General features: G+C 36.8%; 1 long non-coding RNA gene across 3 annotated transcripts in view; it reads left to right on the forward strand.

Moving 5' to 3' along the window:
• LOC123383093 overlaps nt 1–25,762 on the forward strand; it is a 237,081-nt gene that overhangs the window by 38,208 nt on the left and 173,111 nt on the right. For all 3 annotated transcript variants that reach the window (XR_006592454.1, XR_006592455.1, XR_006592453.1), the window contains exon 2: nt 12,918–13,057. This is a non-coding gene — a long non-coding RNA (uncharacterized LOC123383093). The remainder of the gene's footprint in view (nt 1–12,917; nt 13,058–25,762) is intronic.

Genomic DNA, 25,762 nt, shown 5'->3' on the forward strand with positions numbered 1-25,762 from the left:
ACAACATACATCTGGCACGTGGCTTTACCCTTAACGACCTTGTTCCACGACCAGCAAACGTGGTTGTTCTCTGAGGTCTGCTGGGACCTCTGGGGTCTTCTGAGGTGGCCACATGGACTCTACCAAATGTCCTCCAAGTAGGGAACCACCTCTCCTTGTGTGGCCTGAGAAAGCCCCCAGACTTCACTCTGCTCCTGGAGATTCACCCTTCTCACCAGAGCACTGTCAGGTATTGAGCTGTAGCGTTTCAGACTCTGTGCTCCCTCTGTTTATAGAGTCTTAATGGAACTTAAACCCGCTCCTTTCTCTTTTGTCCCTCCTTTTTTATTTTTATAGTTCCTACAGTTGTTTCCACTTTTCCACTTTCTCTCCAGCTGCCTTGGGAGGGGGAGGAATGCTTTTCCCATACTCTCCCCCAATCTCCCTCCTCTCTTTGCAAGCTTCCCTCTCTTCCCTCCGTGGCTTCTCTCTCCTCCAGTTCACCTCTCTGCACCGCCTACCTGCTGAGTTCTGTGGTTCAGGTTGTGCAGATTGTTGTGTTAATCCTCAAATCAGTTTTCTAGGTGTGCAGGATAGTTTAGTGTTGATCTGGCTGTATTTCATGGATGTGAGATGTAAAAAACCTTCCATGTTGTTATGCCATCTTGGCTCCTCTTAATTTGTTTCTTAAATATCAAATAGATGAAAGGGATATTAATAGTATTTGAGTACGATAAAAAAATAGTAATAAAATAAATATCTAAATATCACCAACCAGTTTAAGAAATAGAATATTACCAGTACATTTGAATTTTCTGGTGTGCCTTTCCTTATTTTCACACCTCTATTTTTTCTATTTGTATCTCTAGATAATATAGTTTGGTTTTATAGGCATTTGAAATTTATAGAAATAAAGCCACACACTATATTTACTCTTCTGTGATTTGCCCTTTCATCTAGTGTGAAGTATGTAGCTGTAATTCATTCATTTTTACTGCTGTAGATTATTTCACATGAACTTTATTTCACAGAAATTTAATTTGTCCTATAGTTCATGAATATATAGACTGGTTTCATTTTTTTTTTGTTATGACCAAACTATACTGCTATAAGCATTCCTTGCCTGTCTTCTGGTGTTTAAGAATTTCTCTAGGATATGTATGTGGGAGTGGGATTGCTAAGTGGTAAGGTAGGTGCATCTTTAACAGAATTAAATGGTATCAAATGTCACTCCTGCTTGCAATCTATGAATGCTCCATATCATTGCCTATACTTAATATTCTCTGGCTTTAATTTTTCTGCAACCTTCTGGGTGAAATGGTTGGCTTAATTTTACTTTCTGGATAATTGAGGGTGTTTTGTTTTGTTTTTTTTTTAGTTAATAGATGTTAAATTTCACTGAAGGCTGTTTCTGAGTCAACTGAAATAATCATATAATATTTTCTGCTATCATCCATTTGCATGGTGAATTATATTAATCAAGTTTCTTATGTTACATTTCTGGAAGAAACCCAATTTCATCACGATGAATTATTCTTTTCATATATTGTTGGAACCAGTTTGCTAATGCTTTATTTTGTAACTTTAATTTTGTAACTGCATATCCTCACTAATACTTGGCTAGGATTGTACTTTCTCTTTGTTATATTCTTGTCAATTTTTTGTATTAAGGTTATGTGAGTCTCATAAAGTTCATTTAGTCACATTTTGTTTCTGTTGTGGCCTTATAAGATGAAAATTATATATTATGATAGAATTTGGTGGTTAAATGACCTCATTATGGAATTTCCTGTGTGGAAAAATTTTTTGTCATCTATTTATCTAATCCTAATAGAATGATTCAAATTTTGTATTTCTTTTCGTGTCAAATTTTGGTCACTTGTGGGTTTCTAGGAATTTGTCCTGCTTATTTATAAGTGTATTGGTATAAAGTTGATAATATTAACTTATTACATATTTAATCTTTGAAATACCTGAAATAATGTATACTTTTCATTATGTATATTTGTACATTCCCTTTTAATCATTTTTCCAGAAATTTGTTAGATATATTCATGCAGATTATAGGTACAATGTTGTACAGCAGATCTCTAGAATTTATTCATCCTGCTTAACTGAAGCTTTATGCCCCTTAATGAGTTATCCCCTATACCTCCCTTCACCCAGTTCCTGGAAACCATCATTTCACTCAATGATTTTGTGAATTTGACTAGTTTAGATACCTTATATAAGTGGAATCATGCAATATTTGTCTTTCATTTAGCATAATGTTTTCAAGGTTCATCCTTGGTATCATATATTGCAGAATTTCCTTCTCTTTTAAGGCTGAATAATCCATTGTATGTATACCACAGTTTCTTTATCCACTTATCTGTTGATGAACATGTATGTTGTTTCTACCTCTCGGCTATTGTGAATAGTACTGCAGTGAATATGGGAGTGCTAATATCTCTTTGAAATCCTGATTTCAATACTTTTGGATAAGTATCCAGTAGTGGGATTTCTATGTGATATGGTAGTTTAAATTTGGGGGGAAAACTTCCATACTGTTTTTAACAGTAAATGTACTATTTTGCATTTCCATCAGTAGTATACAAGGACTTCTTAATTTTCCATATTCTTACCAACACATCTTGTCCTATTCATTCATTCATTCATTCATTCATTCAGAGGTAGCCATCACAACACGTGTGAGGTGATGGATCATTGTGGTTTTGATTTGCATTTTCCTCATGATAGTAGTGTTGAATATTTTTTAATATACACCTGTTAGCTATTTGTATATCTTCTTTGGAGAAATTTTTATTCAAGTCTTTAGCACATTTAAAAATTGAATTATTGGGGTGCCTGGGTGACTCAGTTTGAGCATACAACTCTTGATTTTGCATCAGGTCATGATATCATGGTTGTAGGATCAAGCCCTGTATCAGGCTGTGCACTGAGTGTGGACTCTGCTTGGGATTCTCTCTCTCTCTCTGTCTCTCACTCTGAGCCTCTCCCCCACTCATACACTCTCTTTAAAATAGAAAATAAAATACTTTAAAAAATGGATTATTAGTGGGGTTTTTTTGCTGTTGAGTTGTAACAATTCCTTATATATTTTGGATATTAATCCCTTATCAGAGATATGGTTTGCAAGTATATTATATTCTCCTGTTCTGTACAGTGCCTTTTCACTCTGTTGCTTATTTCCTTAGTGTGCAGACGCTTTTTCATTTGAATTTTTTGTTTGCTTGTTTGGGTTTTGTTTGTTTATTTTCTTGTCAATTTTTGCTTGTGTTGCCTGCACTTCTGGTGTTATATCCATGAAATCATTGCCAAAATCAATGATGTGAAACTTTTCCTCTATGTGTTCTTGCAGGAGTGTTACGGTTTTAGGGATTATATCTAAATCCTTCATCCATTTTGAATGATTTTTACGTATGGTATAAGATAAAGGTACAACTTCCTTCTTTTGCATATAAATATTTGAATTTTTTCAACACCATTTATTGAAGAAACTATTCTTTCCCCATTGTGTATTCTTGCTACCCTTGGTAAGATCAATTGACGATATATGCACAGATATATTTCTAGGCTCTCCATTTTGTTCAATTATTCTCTATGTCTGTTTTTATGCCAGTACCATACTGTTTTGATTACCACAGCTTTGCAAAAATCTTGAAATCAGGAACTGTAACATATCTAGCTCTGTTCTTATTTTTTAAAGATTGATTTAGCTATTCAGGTGCTTTTCTGGTGCAGTAGAAATTTTAGATTTTTTTCTTTTTCTGTAAAAAAATGTCATTGGGATTTTGATAGAGATTGAATGGAATAGGTAGATTTCTCTGGGTAGTGAAGATATTTTAAAATATTGAGTCTTCTAATCTATGCACATGGGATGCCTTTCCATTTTTATTTTTTAAAATATCTTTTTCAATGTTCTGTCATTTATAGTACACAAATATTTCACCTCCTTATTTAAGTTTATTCCTAAATTTTTAATTCTTTTTCAAGCTATTGTAAGTAGGATTTTCTAATTTCCTTTTCAGATAGCCTGTTGTTAATGTATAAAAATGCAAGTAATGTTTAAATGTTGATTTTGTGTCTTAAAACTTTACTGAGTTTGTTTATGAGTTCTACAAAGTTTATTTTAATGGGATTTTCAGGGTTTTCTTTATAGAAGATCATGTTGTCTGCAAACAGAGGCAATTTTACTTCTTTCTGATTTGGATGCTTTCAATTTATTTTCTTGTCTAACTGCTCTGGCTGGTACTTCTAGTACTATGTTGAAAAGAAGTGGCAAAGTGACATCTTTGTATTATTTTTCATCTTAGAAGAAACTTTCAGTTTTTCTCCCTTGAGTATGATGCTAGCTATGGGCTCTTTCCTATATGGCCCTTATTTTGTTGAGGAACTTTCCTTCTACTTCTAATCTGTTGAGAGTTTTTATGAAAAGTGTTGAATTTGGTCCAATGCTTTTTCTACATCACTTAAAATGATCATGTGATTTTCATTCTTTATTCTGTTTATGTGATGTGTCATATTGATTTTCAAATGTTAAACCATCTTTGCATCCCAGGGATAAATCCCTCTTGAGCATGATCTTTTAATATGCTGTTAAATTCTGTTTGCTGGTATTTTGTTGGAGATTTTTGCATCCATTTTCTTCAGGGATATTAGCCTATAGTTTTCCTTCCTTGTTGATCTTTGTCTGACTTTGGTATGATGCTGGCCTCATTGAACGAGTTTGGAAGTGATTTATCACCTTCAATTTTTTGGAAGAGTTTGAGGATTGGCCTTAATTCTTTAATTTTTTTAATGTTTATTTTTTGAGAGAGAGAGACAGACACTGAGCAGCAGTGGGGGGGGGGGGGCAGAGAGAGAGGGAGACACAGAATCTGAAGCAGGCTCCAGGCTCTAGGCTCCAAGCTGTCAGCACAAAGCCCAATGTGGGACTAGAACCCATGAACCGTGAGATCATAACCTGAGCTGAAGTTAGATGCTTAATTGAGCCATGCAGGCGCCCCAAGCATTAATTCTTTAAATGTTTGGTAGAAGTCACCAGTAAGGCCACATGGTACTATACTTTTCTTTGTTGGGATGATTTTGATTACTGATTCAATCTCCATATTAATTATACTTCTCTTCAGACTTACTATTTCTTCTTGATTCAGTCTTGGAACTTTGTATATGTCTAGGAATTTATCCATTTCATTTCTTGCAGGTTATCCATTTGTAATATCACCCCTTTTATTTCCAATTTTATTTATTTGAGCATTTTCCTTTTTTTCTTAGTCTACTTTTGGGTTTGTCAATTTTATCTTTTCAAAAAACCAACTTTTAGTTTTGTTAACTTTTTTTCTATTGTTTTTCTACTCTCTATTTTGTTGATTTCAGCTCTAATCTTTGCTATTTCCTTTCTTCTGCAAAGCTTGGGCTTATTTCTGTTTTTTTTCTAGTTCCTCGATGTAAAAGTTGAGTTGTTTTTAAAGATATTTCTCTGTTTTTAATGCAGACATTTACTGTAAAAACTATGTTAGTACTACTTTTACTACATCTCATAATTTTTGATATGTTATGTTTTGATTTTTGTTTGTCTTAAGCTATTTTCTAGTTTCCTTTTTTATTTCTTCTTTGACCAGTGGTTTTTCAGAGAGTGTTGTTTAATTACCACATACATTTGTATTTTTGAGTTTTCCTTCTGCTGTTGTTTTCTAATTTCATTCCATTGTGGTCAGAAAAGACACTTGGTATGATTTTAGTCTTCAAATTTGTTAAGATTTGTTTTGTGACTTAACCTGTGATATATCCTGGGGAAAGTTCTGTGTACATTTGAGATGAATGTATATTTGCTGCTGTTGCATGGAATGTTCTGTGTATGTCTGTTAGGTTCATTTGGTCCATTGTATTATTCAAGTCCTGTTTTTTTTCTTATTGATCTTCTGTCTAAATCTGTTCTCCCTGATTAAGAGTGGGGTACTGAAGTTTATTCTTGTATTGTTGTCTATTTTGCCCTTCAGTTCTTCAATGTTTTCTTCATGTATTTAAGTGCTCTGCTGTTCAGTGCATATATATTTATAATTGTTGTACCTTCCTTGTGGATTGACTCTTATCATTGCATAATGTCCTTCTTTGTCTCTTGTGACAGTTTTTAATGTAAAGTCTATTTTGTCTAATGTGAGAATAGCAACCTCTACTCTCTCTTGGTTACCATTTGTATGGAATAGCTCTTGCCATTCCTTTACTTTCAGTTTATGTGTGTCCTTAAATCTAAAGTGTGTTTCTTATAGACAGTGTATAATTAGGTCTTGTTTGTTTCCATTTAGCTACTCTATTTGTCTTTTGTTTGAGAATTTTTTTTTAAATTTATTTATTTTTGAAAGAGAGCACAAGGAGGGAAGGGACAGAGAGAGAGGCGCAGAAGATCCAAAGTGGGTTTTGCATTGACAGAAGCAAGCCTGATGTGGGGCTCAAACTCATGAACTGTGAGATCATGACCTGAGTCGAAGTCAGATCCTCAACTGGCTGAGCCACCGAGGTGCCCTTTGTTTGAGGAATTAAATCCATTTATATTGAAAGTACTTATTGATAGGGAAAGATTTACTCTTGCCATTTCACTGTTTTCTGTTTGTCTTCTGGTTCTTTTATCTGCCTTTCTCTCTCTTGCTATCTTCCTTTGTGTTTTCTTAGGTTTTGGTGTCAACATGCTTTGATTCATCTCTCTTTTTCTTTTGTGTAACTACTCTAGGTATGTTTTTATGGTTACCTTGGAGTTTACATGAAGTGTTTTGTAGTTACAGTGGTTTAATTTTATCTGGCAAGAACTCAAATTCAATTACACACAACAAGTCTACACTTCAAATCCTCACACTTCATGTTATTGTCACAATTTACATTCATTCATATGGTGTATCTTTTAACATTGTTGAAGTTACAGTTATTTTAAATACTTGTATTTTTTAATTTTTTACTAGAATGAAAAGTCATTTACCATCATTATTAGTAATACAGTATTCTGAATTGTGTACATATTTAGCCTTTGCCAATGACTTTCACGCTTTCTCATGCTGACAGGTTGCTGTTAGCATCCTTTTGTTTCAGTGTGAAGAACTCCCTTTAACATGTCTTGTAAAGCAAGTTTGGTGGTGATGAAATCCCTCAGCTTTTGTTCAGGAAAGTTTTTATCTCTTCATTTTTTAAAAAAGTTTATTTGTTTTGAGAGAGAGAAACAGCACGAGCAAGCATGCATGCAAACAGGGTAAGGACAGAGAGGGAGAGAGAATCCCAAGCAGACGTGGGTTCCATCTTGTGAACTTGTGATCAAGACCTGAGCTAAAAGCAAGAGTCAGACACTTAACTGACTGAGCTACCCTGGTGCCCCTCTTCTTCATTTTTTAAGGAGTTTTGGCAGGTATAGTCTTCTTGGTTGGAAATTTATGTCAACACTTTCTGGCCTGTAAGGTTTCTGCTGAAGTAATAGCTTATAGTCTTATGAAGTTTTCCTTATACATGACAAGTTGCTTTTCTCAGTCGTTGTATTATTTTGTTCTATGATTTCTATTTGGTACTATTCAATATTTTCTCTATTTGTTGAAATTCTCTTTGTTGTTCTCTGGACTCTGGCGAGTATCTTTGTGATTATTATTTTGAACTCTCTATCAGGTAAATCATAAATTCTATTACATTAGGGTCAGTTTCTGGAGATTTATCTTGTTCCTTTGTCTAGAACATGTCTCTTCATTTTACTTGACTCTCTGTGTTGGTGTCTGCCTGCACCTTGAACAATGTGGCCACATCTCCTGTTTTTCATGGATTGGCCTTGTACAGGAAAAGACCCCCACCAATCAGCCTAGACAAAGATTCTGGGAAGTTCTCAAATCTTCATGCTAGTCCAACTTGGGTTTTTTTGTTCTTTAGCCCTCAGCTGTCTAGGGTATGCTGGGTCCTCTCAGGGCACCAGAACAAATTAGATGGAAGCCAGGTTTTTGGTTCGTCTGCAGGTAAGTTGGATCAATGGATGTTCTAGTTCACTCTTTTTTTTTTTCTCCAGAAGCAGGGAGTTAGGTGTTTTTTTCTTTCTTTGCTTTTTTTTTTTTGTTTTTTTAATCTATTTGCTGCGTGCTTACAATCACCAGGCCAAAAACCTGTGCCTGTTCTTACTTGCCTCAGGTGGCTAATTATGTCAGGTCTCACCAGTACTCTGAGACACACAAGTTAGAAGACTGTCCTTTGTGCACTACCTAAAAAAGTTGTGGGATTGAATGACCAGACCAATTCTTTCTCTCCCCAGGAAGAAGCAGACAGCTGAGGTTATTGTCCAGTCACTCTTTGCTGAGTCAAGGGAAGAAGTTATGGTGTCTATCAATCCAAACCACTGTCTCTCTTTTCCTCCAGGCAGCCAGATTGCACTGGATGCATCTGTAATCTGAGACTGGCAAACCATATGTCATTTCTTTGGGCAGTCCCGGGAAAATTGGGGCCTCAGATACATGTATCAACTCTTTTCTTTTCCCCCTAGAGGGAAGCTGGGAGCTGTGATTTTTTAATTCTCTCATTCTTACTGAGCAGAGGGAGGAGTTATGAAATCAATCAGCTTAAGCCCCTGTCTCTGTGTTCTCCCTCAGGAAGCTAGAGTATGTCAGGCCTGTCAGAGGTCCAAGACTGGCAAGTTTCAAGAAGCCAGTTCTGTGGGGAGCCCCTTTTAAAATGTTGAGGTACTGGATATATGAACCAACTCTCCCTCCCCTGGGAGAAGCTGGGAGCAGGGCATCTCTTTCTGATGATATGGCACTGTGCTGGAGGTAAGGATTCTGGTGACAGGGTATCCTGAATCTCCCTTTCAGGTTTGATAAACCTGGTTCTGTGTGTAGCCTTCTAGTTAGAAATTATGGACTTCTCACAAAGTGACTTTGTGAATTGTTGATGAATTTGTGTGTTTGAGGAGGTATAGAAGGTCCAGTGCTACATACTCTGCCATTTTGCTGATGTCAATCTGTAGTATTCTAAAAGTTTGATTATAATTTCTTTTTGATTCCTTGGTTGATTCCTTTGGATGTTAAGTTTGAAAAAATTTTAACATGTGGATTCTTGATTTCTAACTTAAGGGCAATTTTATCAGATAGTGGACTCAAAATGACAATTTTTGAAATTTTTTAAGGTTTGCTTTATGTTAGGTAGATTTTTAAGAAAAAGTCATCTATGTATGTTGAAAAGTACAGATTATTCTTCAAATTTTGGTCACCATGCTGTACACTGAAAGGACGAATACAGTCTGGAAACAAGAGGCTTAATTCTCCCAGCTGAGAATAAGAGATTGTTCTCCTTTTTCTCAGGTTAACTTACATTAGAAAAAATTAATTCTAAATATTTTTTCATCTCTTTGAAATATATATATAAAAGCACTGACATAGGCCTTTGTCAGGTTTCAAATCCAGAGTAATAAATTTTTAAATTTCCAAAAATAAAAAGAAATATTAAAATAATTTTTCTCTAAGATTTTTATTTTTTGTTTTTTCCCATTGATCTTTATAGGACAAATCTCCTGAAACTTTTATGGAGGGATTAGCCAGATATTGCCTTTTCTCATTTCTAAGGGTTTTACACATCCTTCTTTACTTCTTATTGATATGGGGATATTGATTCAGGCTTCAGAGTTCTTCTCCCTCTGGATTTACCTTCTTTCCATAATCTCATATGGCTGTCTATAGTTCTTATGTCCATTTGTAGATTTTCCTCTTTTAAGCTCTTCTATTTATTTTTCTTAATTCCTTAGGCAGGTCTTTCACCCTTACTTGAGCAGCTTCCCTTTTTCTTGGCAGCTGTACGTTCTGGATTGCAAAAGCCTGAACTTTGCGTGAATTGAAGTCAGAGTTGTAGGAAATTTATTCTGCAGCTGTTTTCTTATGTTTGTGTCATCCCTACAACTTCAAAAGATGAGGAAGGTTTGGTAGTTAATAGTTTTAAAAGATCTCTATTTTTCAGAATCTACAAATTACAGTGGCTACTCTTGGAGGTTTCATACTGACAGTAATAGAAAAATAAATACAGATTTTTATTTCAAGGCCAATCTGGGTCGATTCCCTGTTCTGTTTACAAAAGAGTAATAATTAGTAGTTTTCTTCATCTCTTTGAACCTTACATTTTATGTCATTAAAGTGAGGATAATAATGCCTAGCTCATAGTGTTGTTTTCTTGAGAATTCAATAAGCTAATATGTGGAATACACACATTAGGCTTTTGAATACAGAACATCTAAAAGTGAATTCATGGTAGAAATTAAAAAAAAAGTAACTGTAGTAGGTAATTTACCCATAATCCTTAGCCATTTTAGGTCACCATTCAATCCAATCTTAATTTTTAGGTTTAAGCTCAAATTTACTGTGCTTTGCTTGGCAGCAGATGGAGAGATTGTTCACCATAGTGGTTAGGAACACAAAAGTTGGAGCAGACTACATAGGTTTGAATGTCTGCTTCTACATTTGTAGATTTGTGATCTTGAGTGTGTCACTGAAACTGTATGCTTCAGTTTTCTCAACTGAACAGTGATGATACATAGTGCTTATCTCATAGCTTTCTATTGAAGATTAAGTGATTTAATCTTTTTAAAGTACTTAGAATACTTTAGGAGGTTTTGGTCAGGGTGGGGGGAATATCTATCTATCTATCTATCTATCTATCTATCTATCTATCTATCTATCTATCTCCAGGGAAGAGACAGTGTTAGGTAGTTTGATGTCAGAATGCCTTTAAATTCTTTTCAACTTTGTGGTCACTTCACACTTGCTGTAACCCCTGTCTTAAAACCCTATCTGTTCTATCTCAACCCCTTGATTCTTCTCCTTTAGATCTGAGCTGAAACATATTTTTCTTTTGCAAATCTGCTTGGATCTCACAAAGGAAGTTAGATGACAACAGCATCCTTGAGGACTATCTTCCATTCTAACCCATAAGCTCCATGAAGGCAAAGATTGGATCGTCTTGTTACTGATGAAACATTGGTTCCTAGCAGTGTGCCCTGGAATGTTTGTTGGAGAAGACATTCCTTCTCCAATTCCTTACACTCCTGTTAATAGGTAGCACATAGATTCTTCATCGGGAGGATGATAGATGCAAGTAAAAGAGTTTGCGGTTTCTTTTGTAGCCTTCTCATTTTCTAGAAAGCCCTGAAATTCCCTCTAAATCCCTGCTGATTTCTCCTTGCCACAGACAGGCAAAGATATTAGTCTCACTTGATGTCGACAGCATGAATTCCCACAAGGCTCTCTTACCAGCAAAAGGAGTCATATTTTCATTCTCAAAGGAAGAAAGGGTATTTTTCCCACCAGGAAAATTAGTTTGCTGCACCTTCTTTGAGATTTGCAGGTAGTTTAAATACAATCTTTTCTTTTTTCAGTTGAGTTACCCATGGCAACCAGCTCTCACATCTGAATCAGACTTCTACTTTTCCATAGAATGTCTTTCTGAATAACTGGAATTCCTTCAAAACAGGGTTTTGAAATGAAAATTTTGGGTTCTTGTTAGATATAGCCACACAGTGGTTTCCCCACAGGATCAAATGACCTGATGGTTTGTAGATATTATTGGCTTGTCATACAGAAATGCTGCTCAGCAGGAACTTCTCTCAAACTCTTTCCTGTCAATGAGGGAGCATGCTTGGAGAGGGAAGTAAAATAACATTGATGGCATTCAGATAATATGCAAATTAAACATTCTTACACACTTGCTTTCAATCAACTATCTTATCATCACTGAATAAGAATGACTCAATGATGCATTGAGTCAGCATCATTCTTTTAAAATATGAATGGATATAAATATGATCAAATAAGATTTCATCATTATTATCCATAATCATGAATCATCCACAAGTGAAAGATACAGAAATAGAAATGGCCTTGATTGTCCTGATTATTAAATATAAAAAAATTATAGTTGACCATAGCAATGCATGCATTTTCCTCTTCAATAATATTTAAATTCCCAAGAGAAGATAATTCCACAGAAAGATTCTTGTTACAAGTTAAACATAGGAAAGCAGAGGAAGGCATCTGAAAAAGATGCTATATAAAGTATCTTCCTTTGAAATTTAAAAACAAATATCAAATATTTAACAACATTCATATTCATCTATCAGATCTAAATTTGCCCACCTATCCAAGTCGATTCAATGCTTATTGGCCATGATAAGTGGGAAAAAAATTTTTTTAAATTCTGTAACACAGAAGGTTACTTGGGATTTGTGAAGCCACTCTAAAGTTAGAAATTCTACTTCATCTGTGAATGGTGCAGGGTAGGTATTAGCAATGTGAACTGTCAATTTTATGTCTCCTTAATTTGTTTCTGTAAGGATGGTGTCAATTATTTTTGTCCCATGTTTGTGTGGTGTCAGGTAGCCAGTCAGTCAACAGCATTTAATGAATGTCCACTGTGTACTCTAGGGAGCTATAAAAGGAAACGGCTCCTGTCCTTGAGGATTTTACATGAAATGGGAGAGATAAGGTAAACACATGAAAAAATACACAACGATTGTCATAGAGTCTAAGCCTAGCTCTCCAATTAAAACAAACAAAGAACAAGAGACATTCAGGTTTTATAATTTGTTTGAGAGTTTCCAAGAAACTGTCACTTATTTTCAGGAGTATCTAGAGGACTGCCTAAACAAATTTAAGAATTCATTTTAAACATTTTAGGAAAATTCTTTAGATTTTTAAGTCAATATGAGTTTAGTACTATTCAACTCTTCAGCAGGGTATCTTTAAATATCCACTTAGGAAATCTGGTTTCAGGTTCCTGAGTTTAGAACTGGATAGAGGGACAATGTCCCTAGTTTAAATGTGTTGATATTTCTGACTTCCATAGTTTTTATGTAAGGAGTTAGCTGTTGAAAATAGCAGAAATTTTAAGTGGTGGGAAAGTGAAGTTTAAAATTTTTTTTTTCTCCTGCTTCTATCAAATAGGCGAAATAAAAGATCCTGGTTTCCTCGAAGCCTGATTTCTGGGCTACTGCCAATAAGAGCCATCAACAAGAGCTATATATGACTGCTTGAGCAGTTCCTACTGAAGGCGTGATCCTAGCGTTAAGACCACTTTTTTCAGGGTGAGTGTTTCAAGTTTGTCTTTAGCGTCTTTTTGTTTGCCATCTGACCCATCTTCTCTTGTCTTGGGTGTTTCCTTGCTCCAGTACCAATATTTCTATTGCCTGAACTCTCCCAACTGGGATATTTTGGCAATGGACAGCCATTTTGAAGGAGTTTCACCTTCTACCTCCTCTCCCTTACTCCCAAACTCACCTATTCCTTCAGGGAATGCAAACTGACTCATTAATCCACACTGATGTGCTAAGGACTTCAATAGTTTATTAGGATTTAGTATTTGCAGCAGAGTGGGGATTTCTGAGAGTGAGAAAATCAGTTTCTATTATTAAAATTAAAACATTATGTGGATATCTGGGAGATCTTTCAGGTAGAAGGGCTTGCCTGGGCCCTGAATTATTGCCCACAGGCTAGCTTTATTCTCAACATGGTGGGAGATCAAGAATTGGGATTGGAGGATGGAGGAAAATATTTCATATGTCTTCAAAGTTCCAGGAAGGTAACTGCATCACTTCTTCCTCAACTGTTGATAGTTTGACAGTCCAAATGAAGTGTAAACTTTTCACTGCAGCCTTAAACTTCTGCTCCTCTGATCTATCTTCTCCACTCTCCTCCTCATTTACTGGGTCAAAGCCTCCCTGACTTCTTTGAGTCCCGCAACCATCCAGGCTTGAAGAGTCCAGAAATTTGTAAGGCTGGTACCTTCCTAGCATTCAGTCACCTGTCAGATACCACCTTCTCAGAGGAGCCTCCAGAACCTTCTTCTCTAAACAAGTTATTTCCCATCTTCTCCATGTATTTTCTTTATAACACTTCTATTTCCTGGAATGCTCAAGCTTATTGTTTCTCTGTTTATTATATGTTCTCTCCCACTGGAAGCTCTTTAGGACTGAGACTTTATTTTAGGACTTGAGGATCCAGAACTATGCTGTACAAGTTGTTGGTGCTAAGTAAATCTTTGATAAGAGATTGTTGGTTGGATAATCATAGGCACTATGTGCTGAATTTAAGTTCCAGTTAAGAAAAAAGAAAACAAAACACTTAAAATGATTCCTTCCCTGAAGACAACCTCACTCTAGGTTACAGAAGAAATGGTTATCGTATTCCAACCTTCTCAAAATAGGGTGGAACATCAACATTTCTGCTCTTTTAATATTTACAGTTTTAAAGGGGAGAAACAAAGGCTACAAATTATGAAGAGCTAATCACACCTGATAGGAAGGAGTATGCAGCGGATCCAGTTTAACTAGGAAATTATTAATAAATGATCACCACAGGAAGGAAGCCGAAAGGAATGAGTCACTGCCCAGAAGCCTGTTGTGGTAAATCCACACAATATGTCCTCCTTGATTCTCAACATCCTTGGAAACCAGCAGAGTATGGAGCATGGGGTATGTAGGAGAGGCTTGTTTATACTAAATAACACAAATGTGTGAAGAGAAACAAAAACTGGCAGACATAGCAGAGAGGCTGTGGTAGCAAGCTCTGGCTCTAGGTTAGCTGGTAGTTGATTAAGGCAGAGCCCCAGGAAGAAAAATGCGTTCTCTTTGCCATGATGATGGCAAGTAGCCTCCCAGTTGGATCCCAGTCAGACATCTTACAGAGAGGAAAACCCTTAGTTTTTGTAAACTCTACAATAAGCACTTTTCTCCCTGCAATGATAGGTGGCTGTTTATTTTGGAACTTTTTTTAAATGTTTATTTTTTCGAGAGAGAGAGTGAGAGAGGGACAGAGAAAGCAGGGGAGAGGCAGAGAGAGAGAGAGAGAGAGAGAGAGAGAGAGAGAGAGAGAGAGAGAGAGAGAAAATCCAAAGCAGCTTCCAGGTCCTGAGCTGTCAACACAGAGCCCAATGCGGGACTTGACTGTGAGATCATGACCTGGGCTGAAGTTGGGTGCTTAACCGACTGCGCCATCCAGGCACCCCTTGATTGCTTATTTTGAAAGGTATATGTGCTTCTATGGAGATGAAAACAGGAAAAGGAGAGAAATGATAGGGTTTTTCTCCTTTGCTCCAACTCTTATTTGCTTATTCTTTCCTTCTCTCTCTCTCCCTCCCCTTCCCCCCTTTCTCCCGTTCAACCTAACTCCTTCCCTTCCCTTCCCTTCCCTTCCCTTGCCTTGCCTTGCCTTGCCTTGCCTTGCCTTGCCTTGCCTTGCCTTGCCTTGCCTTGCCTTGCCTTGCCTTGCCTTGCCTTGCCTTGCCTTGCCTTGCCTTTTTTTTCCTTTCCTTTCCTTTCCTTTCCTTTCCTTTCCTTTCCTTTCCTTTCCTTTCCTTTCCTTTCCTTTCCTTTCCTTTCCTTTCCTTTCCTTTCCTTTCCCTTCCCTTCCCTTCCCTTCCCTTCCCTTCCCTTCCCTTCCCTTCCCTTCCCTTCCCTTCCCTTCCCTTCCCTTCCCTTCCCTTCCCTTCCCTTCCCTTCCCTTCCCTTCCCTTCCCTTCCCTTCCCTTCCCTTCCCTTCCCTTCCCTTCCCTTCCCTTTGTCTGTTTTTCTTAGAATGCTTGCCCCATCAAGTTTCCAATCTTTCTGAATTCACTTCTTCAACAATCTGTCTTATAACCTTGTTTTTACTGAGTATTTTAAGTGGGAGAAATCTCTGTCAACTTGACAGTTAAACAATGGTACCACACTAACTTATATTTCTTTGATGACATGTGATCTGAACATTTAGGTTTTTGACAATGTCTTTCTTCCCTGGAGTATTACCTATTCATATCCTGTGTCTTCCCCTGCCCACCACCTGTTAGAGTATTCATGTTTTTCTTAATAGAGCTCAGTGGTTTAGATCATAGACTGTCTGGAGTCAATTTCCTAAGCCTCACACTAGCTCTGCCATTTGCTTTGGGACCTCAAGGTGTAAGTTGCAGAATGACTATGTGCATGAATTCTCATCTTTAAAATGGGGGAATATTATTGCTGTCTCAGATTCTTCTGAGGAATAATTAGAAAAATATGTTAAGTGCTTACAATGGTACCTGACACATCCTTTATGATCTATAAATGTTATCTGTTATTTTTTAAAAAAATTATTTATTTTTGAGATGGGGAAAGGGCAGAGAGAGAGAGAGAGAGAGGGAGGGAGGGAGGGAGAGAGAGAGAGAGAGAGAGAGAGAGAGAATCTCAAGCAGGCTCCGTACTGTCAGCACAGAGCTCAACCTGGGGCTTGGACTCACAAACTGTGAGATCATGACCTGAGCTGAAATCAAAAGTTGGACGCCTAACCAAATGAGCCACCCAGACACCCCAAAATGTTGTTATTATTAACTATTTAAATATTAAGAATGTTATTCCTTTGTAGATGATTTTTTTAACCAAATGTTTCTCATTTGACTTTTGCCTCTCTTGTTTCATCTGAGAATTTGACTTTCAAATGTGTTAAATTTTAGGTGGTTAGATTTGTTGATCTTTATGTTTTTATTGAATGCTTTTATGCTCAGAAATGTCCCCTCAACCTCGATGTTAGAAAGAATAGATTTTCACACACTATTTGTAATTTTATTATCCCCTTTACTATCCTCAATCTCCTGGTGTCTGGCCTCAGTCTTCATTATTTTTTATTCTCACTTATTTTTACTTTTAATTGTGGTAAAGTATACATAATATGTACTTTATCATCCTAGTCATTTTTTTAATGTTTACTTATTTTTGAGAGAGGGAGAGAGAATGTGCATGAGCTGGGGAGGAGCAGAGAGGGAGGTAGACACAGAATCCAAAGCAGACTCCAGTCTCCAAGATGCCCACACAGAGCCCGACGCAGGGCTTGAACTCACAAACCGTGAGATCATGACCTGAGCTGAAGTTGGATGCTCAACCAACTGAGCCACCCAGGCACCCCATCATCTTAATCATTTTTAAGTGTACAGTTCCATAGTGTTAAATACATTAATTTTGTTGTGCCATCTATCTCCAGAATTCTTCATCGTGCAACACTTAAATTCTATACTCACTAAACAACAAATCTCTATTCCCCTGCTACCCCCAGCCCCATTGGCAACTAATTTTTGTCTCTATAAATTTGATTACTCTAAGTACCTCATATACATGGAATTATACAGAATTTGTCTTCTTGTGTATGGCATATTTTACTTAGCATAATGTCTCAAGACTCTTCCATATTATAGCCTGTGTTAGAATTTCCTTCCTTTTGAAAACACTTTTTAAGTTTATTTATTTTGAGGGAGAGCATGCAGGGGAGGGTCAGAGAGAGAGAGGGAGAGAGAATCCCAGGCAGGCTCTACACTGAAGGGAGGAGCCTGATGTGGGGCTCGGTCCCACAAACTGTGAGACCATGACCTGAGCCAAAATCAAGAGTCAGATGCTTAACTGACTGAGCCACTCAGGTGCCCCAGAATTTCCTTTCTTTTTAAGAATGAAAGATACTCCATTGCATGTATATACCACATCTTGTTTATCCATTCATCCATGGTTGGATGCTTGAGTTGCTTTCACCTTTTGGCTATTGAATAATGCTACCATGAGCATGGGTGTACAAATATCTCTTTAAGATACAACTTTGAATTGTTTTGGTTATATATCCAGAGGTAAAATTACTGGAGTGTATAGTAAGACTATTTTGAAGTTTTTGAGGAACGAACATACTGTTTTCCATAATAGCTACACATAATTTCACATTTCCACCAACAGTGCAGGACATTTCCAATATCTTCACATCCTTGCTAAGAATTGTCTCTCCATACTTTTTTTTTTTTTAACGTTTATTTATTTTTGAGACAGAGAGAGACAGAGCATGAACGGGGGACGGTCAGAGAGAGGGAGACACAGAATCGGAAACAGGCTCCAGGCTCTGAGCTGTCAGCACAGAGCCTGACGCGGGCCTCGAACTCACAGACCGCGAGATCATGACCTGAGCCGAAGTCGGGCGCCCAACCAACTGAGCCACCCTGTCTCTCCATACTTTTGAAACTGCTCTGGTAAAAGTCAGTGATGAAATTTTTATTAATATGTTAAGTGGAAACCTTGTAGTTTTGGACTTTGAAATATGGCACTATGCAATACATGCTTATTCTTCAAAGTCTCTAACCATTTAGTTTAACTCCCTTAGCATTACTCTCTTGGTTTTTCACCTTGTGCTCCTGTTTTCTCTCAGTTTCCTTCATGGACATCTGTTCTCCTAATAAGTCCAAAGCATTGGTGTTTCCCAGGGTTCTGTTATTGTTTGGCTTTTCTCAGTCTATACCCTATCACTGAAAAGATATTATAAAGACAACCTATATAGTAATAACTCCCAAATATATTTTTACAACCCTGATCTTCTTGAAGCTTCATGCTTAGAATTGAATTAAAAAATGGGAGAGATATCACTGTGGACCAGAAATAAAATAGAAATTCAAACCAGAGACAGAGGTTGATGACTCTGACTTGTTGGGATCTGAGTCTAAATCCCAGTGGTGCCTGGGGATTGGGTTCCTGTGGGGAAAGAAATTAGAAGTGCTCTCTGCAAAGCAGGGGACTGGAGCCTGGCTCATTAATTGAATCTTGGAACTGGATAGTGGTTCCTCTCTAGGGTGAATGGATACTCAGAGGTAAAAAACATGAAAAGGTGCAATCTAAGAAAGACTCATCCTCAAAAAGACGAACTGAATTAGTCACCTGATGGCTATGTGGCCAGATTTATAGAATTTCCAATTAATTCAAGGCAGTAACTGCAAACTGCTAATATAAGATTTGGTTCTGGAGTAAGGCATGGAGTACTGGGTGGCAGGAAATGTGAAGCTGCTGGAAAGTAGTGGTGAGCATAGAGGGAGACAGAGAAAAATAAAAACAATAAACTGCTAAACTTATCCTAAAAATCAAATTCCAGAGTATATAGGGAAATCCAATATTAAGTAAAGCAGCTAATAAAAATGAATAGTTATAAGAAAAATGCTACATCATAAAATTATAAAATAATTGTTCTATAATTGTTTGAGTATTTAGGGTGCTCAAAAAATGAAGACATAACTTCCATTTAGATGAGAGGAAGAAAAAAAATAAATGAGAAGAAGATAGTAGGAAATAAAAATTGCAACAAGAATGCTTTGTTACAAAAATGACCCATTTAGAAAAATTAGAAATGAAAAAAGTATTTGGTCATTAAAATAAAGAAATGTAACTGAAGAGATAAACAGTAGACTCAGTAAACAGTAGTTTGTCTTTTTGTTTTATTTATTATGAGGCATTGACTGACATGATTGTGGATGCTGATCCACATCTCCCGTCTTCAGGCTTACGGCCTAGGGAAGTTGGTGGGGTAGCCCACTCAAAATCTGAAGGCCCAAGAACCAGAGGAACCAACGTTGTAAGTCTTGGCCCAATGCCAAAGGCCTGAGAATGAGGAGCACCAGTGTCCAAGTGCAGAGGAAGATGGACCTCTCAGCTTAAGCACAGAGCAGATTTGCCCTTCCTTCATCTTGTCTCTCTAGTGAGGATGTCAACACTTTTGATGATGCCCGCTTGGCACTGGGGAAAGCAATCTTCTTTACTTGGTGCACAGGTTCATTTGTTAATCTCTTCTGGAAACACCCTCCCAGACACACCCAGAAATAGTATTTTACCAGATATCTGGGCATCCCTTACGCCAATCAAGTCGAAATATAAAATTGACCGTCACAGATAGTGAACTCAGAGTGAAGGTGGGTTACAAAAACTTCTGAGTTGAATTCCAATTTGATAACATGTAATGGTAAATTCACTTGAATATTAATCATAAAAAGACATTTTCCATTTTTAAAAGGATAATAGACTGTAAACATCAAGATTATGTGGGAGGAGGTATTCGATGAGTAAAGCATTCTAAGAAAATTCTCAACATAAGAAGAGAACTACTGAATGACAGCAGTTCTTTCACAAAAGTTTTTGTTTTGTAAATTTTGTAAATGTTGTAGAACTTAGCAGTGTGTGCTTTTCATTGCAAAATCTCTCATTATATGGACATACCATACTTGGCTTATCCAGTCACCAGTTGATAGATATTTGAGTTGTTTCCTATTTTTGGCTGTTAGGAATAATGTTGCTATGAACATTCATGCATAATTCTTTGCAGGGATGTACGTCCTCATTTCTCTTGAGTATATACAAAAGAGTGGGATCGCTGGGTTATGGTAAATTTTGTGTTTAACATTTTAGGAAACTGTCAAACCTTTTCAGAATGAATGTACCATTTTACATTCCCACCAATCATGCATGAGTGTTCCTGTTTTTCACATTTTCATCAACCCTTGTTATTGCCTGTCTTTTTGTTCAGAGCCAATTTAGTGGGTTTGAAGTTGTATCTCATTGTGGTTTTAAAATTAAATATGATCCTCTGAACTAGTAAAATCTTTGAGAAACTGACTCACCCTCCCTAGCTCTCTGGAATCTCAAAGCTTTAATCTACTGCTTAGTGTTGTTTTAAAAATTATGGCGTGGCCATAATTTGCTTATTGAGTGATTCATTAATTCAACAATGATTAAGTGAATACTTACAATAGGTTAGGCAATGTTCTGGAATAAGCAGTTGAATTAACATGATTCTTGCCTTCGGGGACTTGACTGACCTAAGTGGAAAATGGACCTAGACAGTAAGAGTTACAATACAGTATAATAGATGTAAATGAAGTACAAAACATCACTTAAGTTCTGGTCTAGTTAATCTTAATATGTCAAGGTCTTTCAGTTGCCATTTTTCTTGTCATGAGAACATTTTTCTCACATGCTCAAGGTTGATTTCTAATGGTAAGGGAATTAGGTTGGAATGAGATAGGAGCTGACTTCCAGCAAACACTACTGTGGGCTTCACATTTCACTTTACTTTAGTCCATTATCAGGGCTATTATCTAGTTCAGAAATTGATATGCTGAAAACACCCTAGTTTCTGTTCTTGCATCTTAAAGTAGAAAGATCAGATACTATTTCCATTAGTTGTCTATCTAAAGATACCATATAGGCTATTCCCTTGATAGATTTAGTTTCACCACTGTACACAGAGTTTTTCTAAAGGAGGAAGAAACTGGAATGAACAAGAAGTTGAATTCTGAGATTCTGAGGACAATGGCATTTGTAAGCAATTTGTAGTAGGTAAAGGAATATAATCCCTAAAGTACTTCCTCCTATGATGTTCTTATAGTTCTACTTTATTGTATCCTTCCTCTTATCTTCAACCATACTTAAAACACTGCTTCCCACCTCTCAATGAATTACTGACTTGTACACATTCACCCACAGATTTTAAATACAAATAAAGAGAAGGGATTCCAATGATTATTTGGTACTCCCCTGCCCTTTAGATAAGAGTTAACTAAACCATTTCAGGTAGATGCTTATATATCTTATTAAATATCCATAGTGAAGAAATTGTATAACTTGTTCCATTTTTTGGAAGTCCTGAAGTCTATGATTTGCCATGAAAACTAAACTGGAAAGCTGAAGAATGTATACAACTCATATTTATTTATTTTTTTTTAATTTTTTTTTCAACGTTTATTTATTTTTGGGACAGAGAGAGACAGAACATGAACGGGGGAAGGGCAGAGAGAGAGGGAGACACAGAATTGGAAGCAGGCTCCAGGCTCTGAGCCATCAGCCCAGAGCCTGACGCGGGGCTCGAACTCACGGACTGCGAGATCGTGACCTGACTGAAGTCGGACGCTTAACCGACTGCGCCACCCAGGCGCCCCCACAACTCATATTTAAAAAACACTTGATTGGGGGCACCTGGGTGGCTCGATTGGTTAAGCGTCCGACTTTGGCTCAGTTCATGATCTCGTGGTTTGTGAGTTCAAGCTCTGTCAACACAGAGCCTAGAGCCTCCTTCAGATTCTGTGTCTCCCTCTCTCTCTGCCCCTTCCCCACTCATGCTCTGTCTCTCTTAAAAGTGAACATTTAAAAAATCATTAAAAAAATCCACTTGATTGAACTTGTTGAATGTTCCAGAGTATAATAGATATAAATATAAAAAATTTAGTGGAGGATATCACAAAATTATAATTTGTTCATTAAATCTGTCAGTTCACAAGTACTTATTAGGTATGGGTCATATATCAAGCAATATGGTAGTTACTGTGGCTACACAGATAAGAAAAAGATGATCTTCACCTTAAAGGAATAGACTCATTGGACACAACGATCTGTAAACAAAGACTTACCACACAATACAATAAAGACATAGGAAAAAAAGGTGAAGTAATTGTTAGGACAGGAATGAAGCAGTTTTAGGGAAGACTTCCAAAGGGAAGGTGCTTGATAGAATTGTATCTGAAATACTCAAAGTGTGGTTTGCAGACCAGGGAATTGATATTATCTAGAAGTCTGATAGAATTCCAGAACCTCATGCCCTACCCTAGACATACTGAAGCAAAATATGCATTTTATTAAGGTCTCCTGGGGATTTGCATGACATTAAAGTTTGAATAGTTTGCCTTAAAGAATTCCGAATGATTCTCAGGTGAATATGGAGAAAGGGAAGAATATTCTATGGAAGTGGAAACAATATGTGTGAAGGGACAGTCTTGAGTAGGACTCTCTCTAGTAGCAGACTCTGAGACAAATATTTGACTACCAGCAGCCTATTTGGGAGGAAGATCTGGTAATGTAGTAGAAGGTGAGAAAAAGAAGTTGAGAACAACTGTAGAGTATTTTTCTGGCAAGTTGTCTCCGTAAGAAACTGGGAATCAGTCCTTAGAACTCTGGGAAAGAATGTGGCATATGACTTGGAGTTATTCATAAATTCCAGTTATTCTGTGGTTGAAAGATGCAGTCAGGTGATGATAATCTCTAGGATTTTAGACTTTTCATGGGCGTGGGCTCTTGGGACTCTGGCCACCAGGAAAAGCCTTCAGGTAAAGAATTGCAGGTGAAAGCCAACAGATTAGTGTTCACAGAAATGGGGAGTGCTGAGGGGATATAAGTGGGCACCAATGGTGACTGCTATAGGGATTAAGGCATGAAACAGCACTGTAGGACATACTCAAGGAATTGCTGTTTATTCAGCATTCTGTGAGTACGGAAAGTTAATGTATAAGCATCAGAATCGAAGACTGTCTAGATACTTAGGAGCCAAATCTTAAAGGGCTTTGTAAGGAAGTTGAGTTTGAGTCTGTGGGCCATTACGTATTTTTTAAATTGAGTGTCATGATAGATATTTCATTTTTAGGAAGCTTGTTGGGAGGCAGTTAAAACAATGGAAGGAGGTCCATGGGATTGAAGGCAGAAACGCCAGTAAGAATTATATAACCTTAGATGCAGTTACTGTAGTTAGGGTATCCCATTAGCATGCTGGATTAATCAATATCTCTATCAAGCTTCTATATTTAAGGCAGTTTGCAAGGATTTTTGTGAGATACAAAGTATTGTCTATTTTTCTTTGATTATTTAAAATGATCTATTCAAATGGAAGTGTAGTACATCTACTAGTGCCATTGTTGTGTGTGTGTTAGCATATTTGAATTCAGCATGGATTTGTACGTTGCTTAAGTCTTGAATGCTTTAGCCAATGATTAGTGTCATTCATTATTTTTAACAGAACAATACTTCTTCTGAGAGTAGAGGGCACTCTTTAAACTAATAATTTCCTTTTCTACCAAATAGAGCTGTAAGCTCCCAATTAATATATTAATAATTTACACTGCTCATGAACACTAGTCACATTTTATTTATGACTGTTACCACATTGAATATAAATGGGAATTTGGGGGCATTATTATCATACTCATATCAAACAAAGTGTTGCCTACCATATCTCTAGCTGAAATAGGTAGAACTTATTTTTTTTTAACCAGAGGACTTCATACTATTAATCTTAATTTTACTGTTGCCTGGAAGATGTGTGTGTCCAAAATGTTATATAGTTTTCAGATTTTGTTTCAGTCACTGAAAAGCCTCATTCAATATACTCCATTACTGACATCATTACAAAGATTTGATGTTGCTTAATCACTGACTTTACTAAGCCAAACTTCTTTGTTTGCCTTTACATCAGTTAGGATTAACTTTTTTCCACTCATCCTTCATTTGCATACTTTGATTATTTTCACCATTGATATGTTGGTTTTCTTAGAGCTAGAAGCCTTCAAATCACAAAAGGAAGGAGGTTCTAAGACTTGACTAATACAATGACTAGCTTTGCATTTGGTATTAAAGGTAAGAATTTCTTAGCCTTTAGTTTATTTTTTCTTTTAACACAGAGAAAATGTATTGGGTAGATTCAAAATGATAAAGTTATCTATATGAAAGACAATAAGCAAGATACTGAAATTGAGTCCAAATCTTCCCAAATCACCAAAGCTTATGATAAGAAATTTATCTTCTTTGAGCTGCTTCAGCTTAAAATAAGCTAAGCATTAATGAGTCATGACCCAGTCTGTGTTCATTTGTCCTCTCATCTTACTTGCTGTGGCAAGGATTCAACAAATACTAATTAATGTCAAAGAGGTTTCACTCTATTGGAATATATGCCACAGTAACATGTGCTATTTCTGTTTTTACACTTATTTATGGCAATTTTTTCTATGGTGGGCACCAAAGAGGGCCAGCTGGAAATATCTGTTGGCTTATCTCACACTGGTCTGAGAAGTGAAGCTACCTAAAGACGGTGAGAAAACTGATCTGATGCAGTGGGAAAGTCCACAGGAGGACTTAAGCAATAGATCAGGTTTTAAATCAACTACTCCTTTAATTAAATGGTCTTAAAATGCTTGACTCAATTTCTCTGAGTGGTTGTTTGTGTATACTCATCTAGTGAGACACTAAAGTGACCTGATAAGCGTGGATTTTGGAATCTGGTTTCATATCTCTTAGTTAAGTACAGATTTATTGTATAAGTTGCTTACCCTCTCAAGCAAGTGAGACAGTGGACAGGTATGCTCATATTTTGAGGATTAAGTGGTATAAAGTGATTGTCATAGTCGTATTTTCATAGCTTCATACTTGGGGAAAAATTGAATATCTGTGAATAGATTTACCATTTTGTAAAGAAAAACAATGGTTTGGGTATTGATGCAATGATCCAGAATAAATGTCCTTTCTTTTCATAATTTCTAAGATTCCTGTAACTTTCCACTCTCTTTCATTCAAACCTTCCTTTACTCCGGTTATGTAGTATTTATGCTGCGGGCATTATGGGTTAACATTATTGCTGTGCACATTTTTCCATTTAATTTTAAAGTTCCATTGTTCTGTGACATTAAGATTGCTATCAGTATTCAAAGGTCAATGAGCCAAAGACACTGGAGCATAACATATTTTTCTTCCACTATTTTAGAAGCTTATATTTACTCTGAAGACAAGGAAACCCATCCTCCTTTCTCTTTCTTCTCAACGTTGGTTGAACTTTCAAGTTTTTCTTTTTGCAGTACAGTTTGTAACATTGATGGCTAGCCTTAAACTTGGCAAAAAATGTTTTTCCTTCTTTTTTACTTTTGTTGAAGTGAGTCCTTTCGGATATCTGTAGGTCAGTTCTCATTGAAGAACAGATAACAGTGGAAGCACCTGCACTTTGGAAATAACTCAACTCTATATCAAAAGAAGTCAAGCAGCAAAGGTCAGGAAGGAACATGAATTCTGATGCTCAGACAAGCCCCAGGGAGAACTTCTATAGAATCTGAGAAGCCAGTCTCCGGGGGGAAAGAGAACATCGTGTTTTTGCTCAGTCACCTTCTCCTGCTGCTCAGTACAGCATAGACATAGTTTAGTGAAAGTCAGCTAGTATCCAGGTGAAAGATGATAGGTAAAACATTTTAG

The sequence above is a fragment of the Felis catus genome, chromosome F2 (assembly GCF_018350175.1).
Source record: "Felis catus isolate Fca126 chromosome F2, F.catus_Fca126_mat1.0, whole genome shotgun sequence".
NCBI lineage: Eukaryota > Metazoa > Chordata > Mammalia > Carnivora > Felidae > Felis > Felis catus.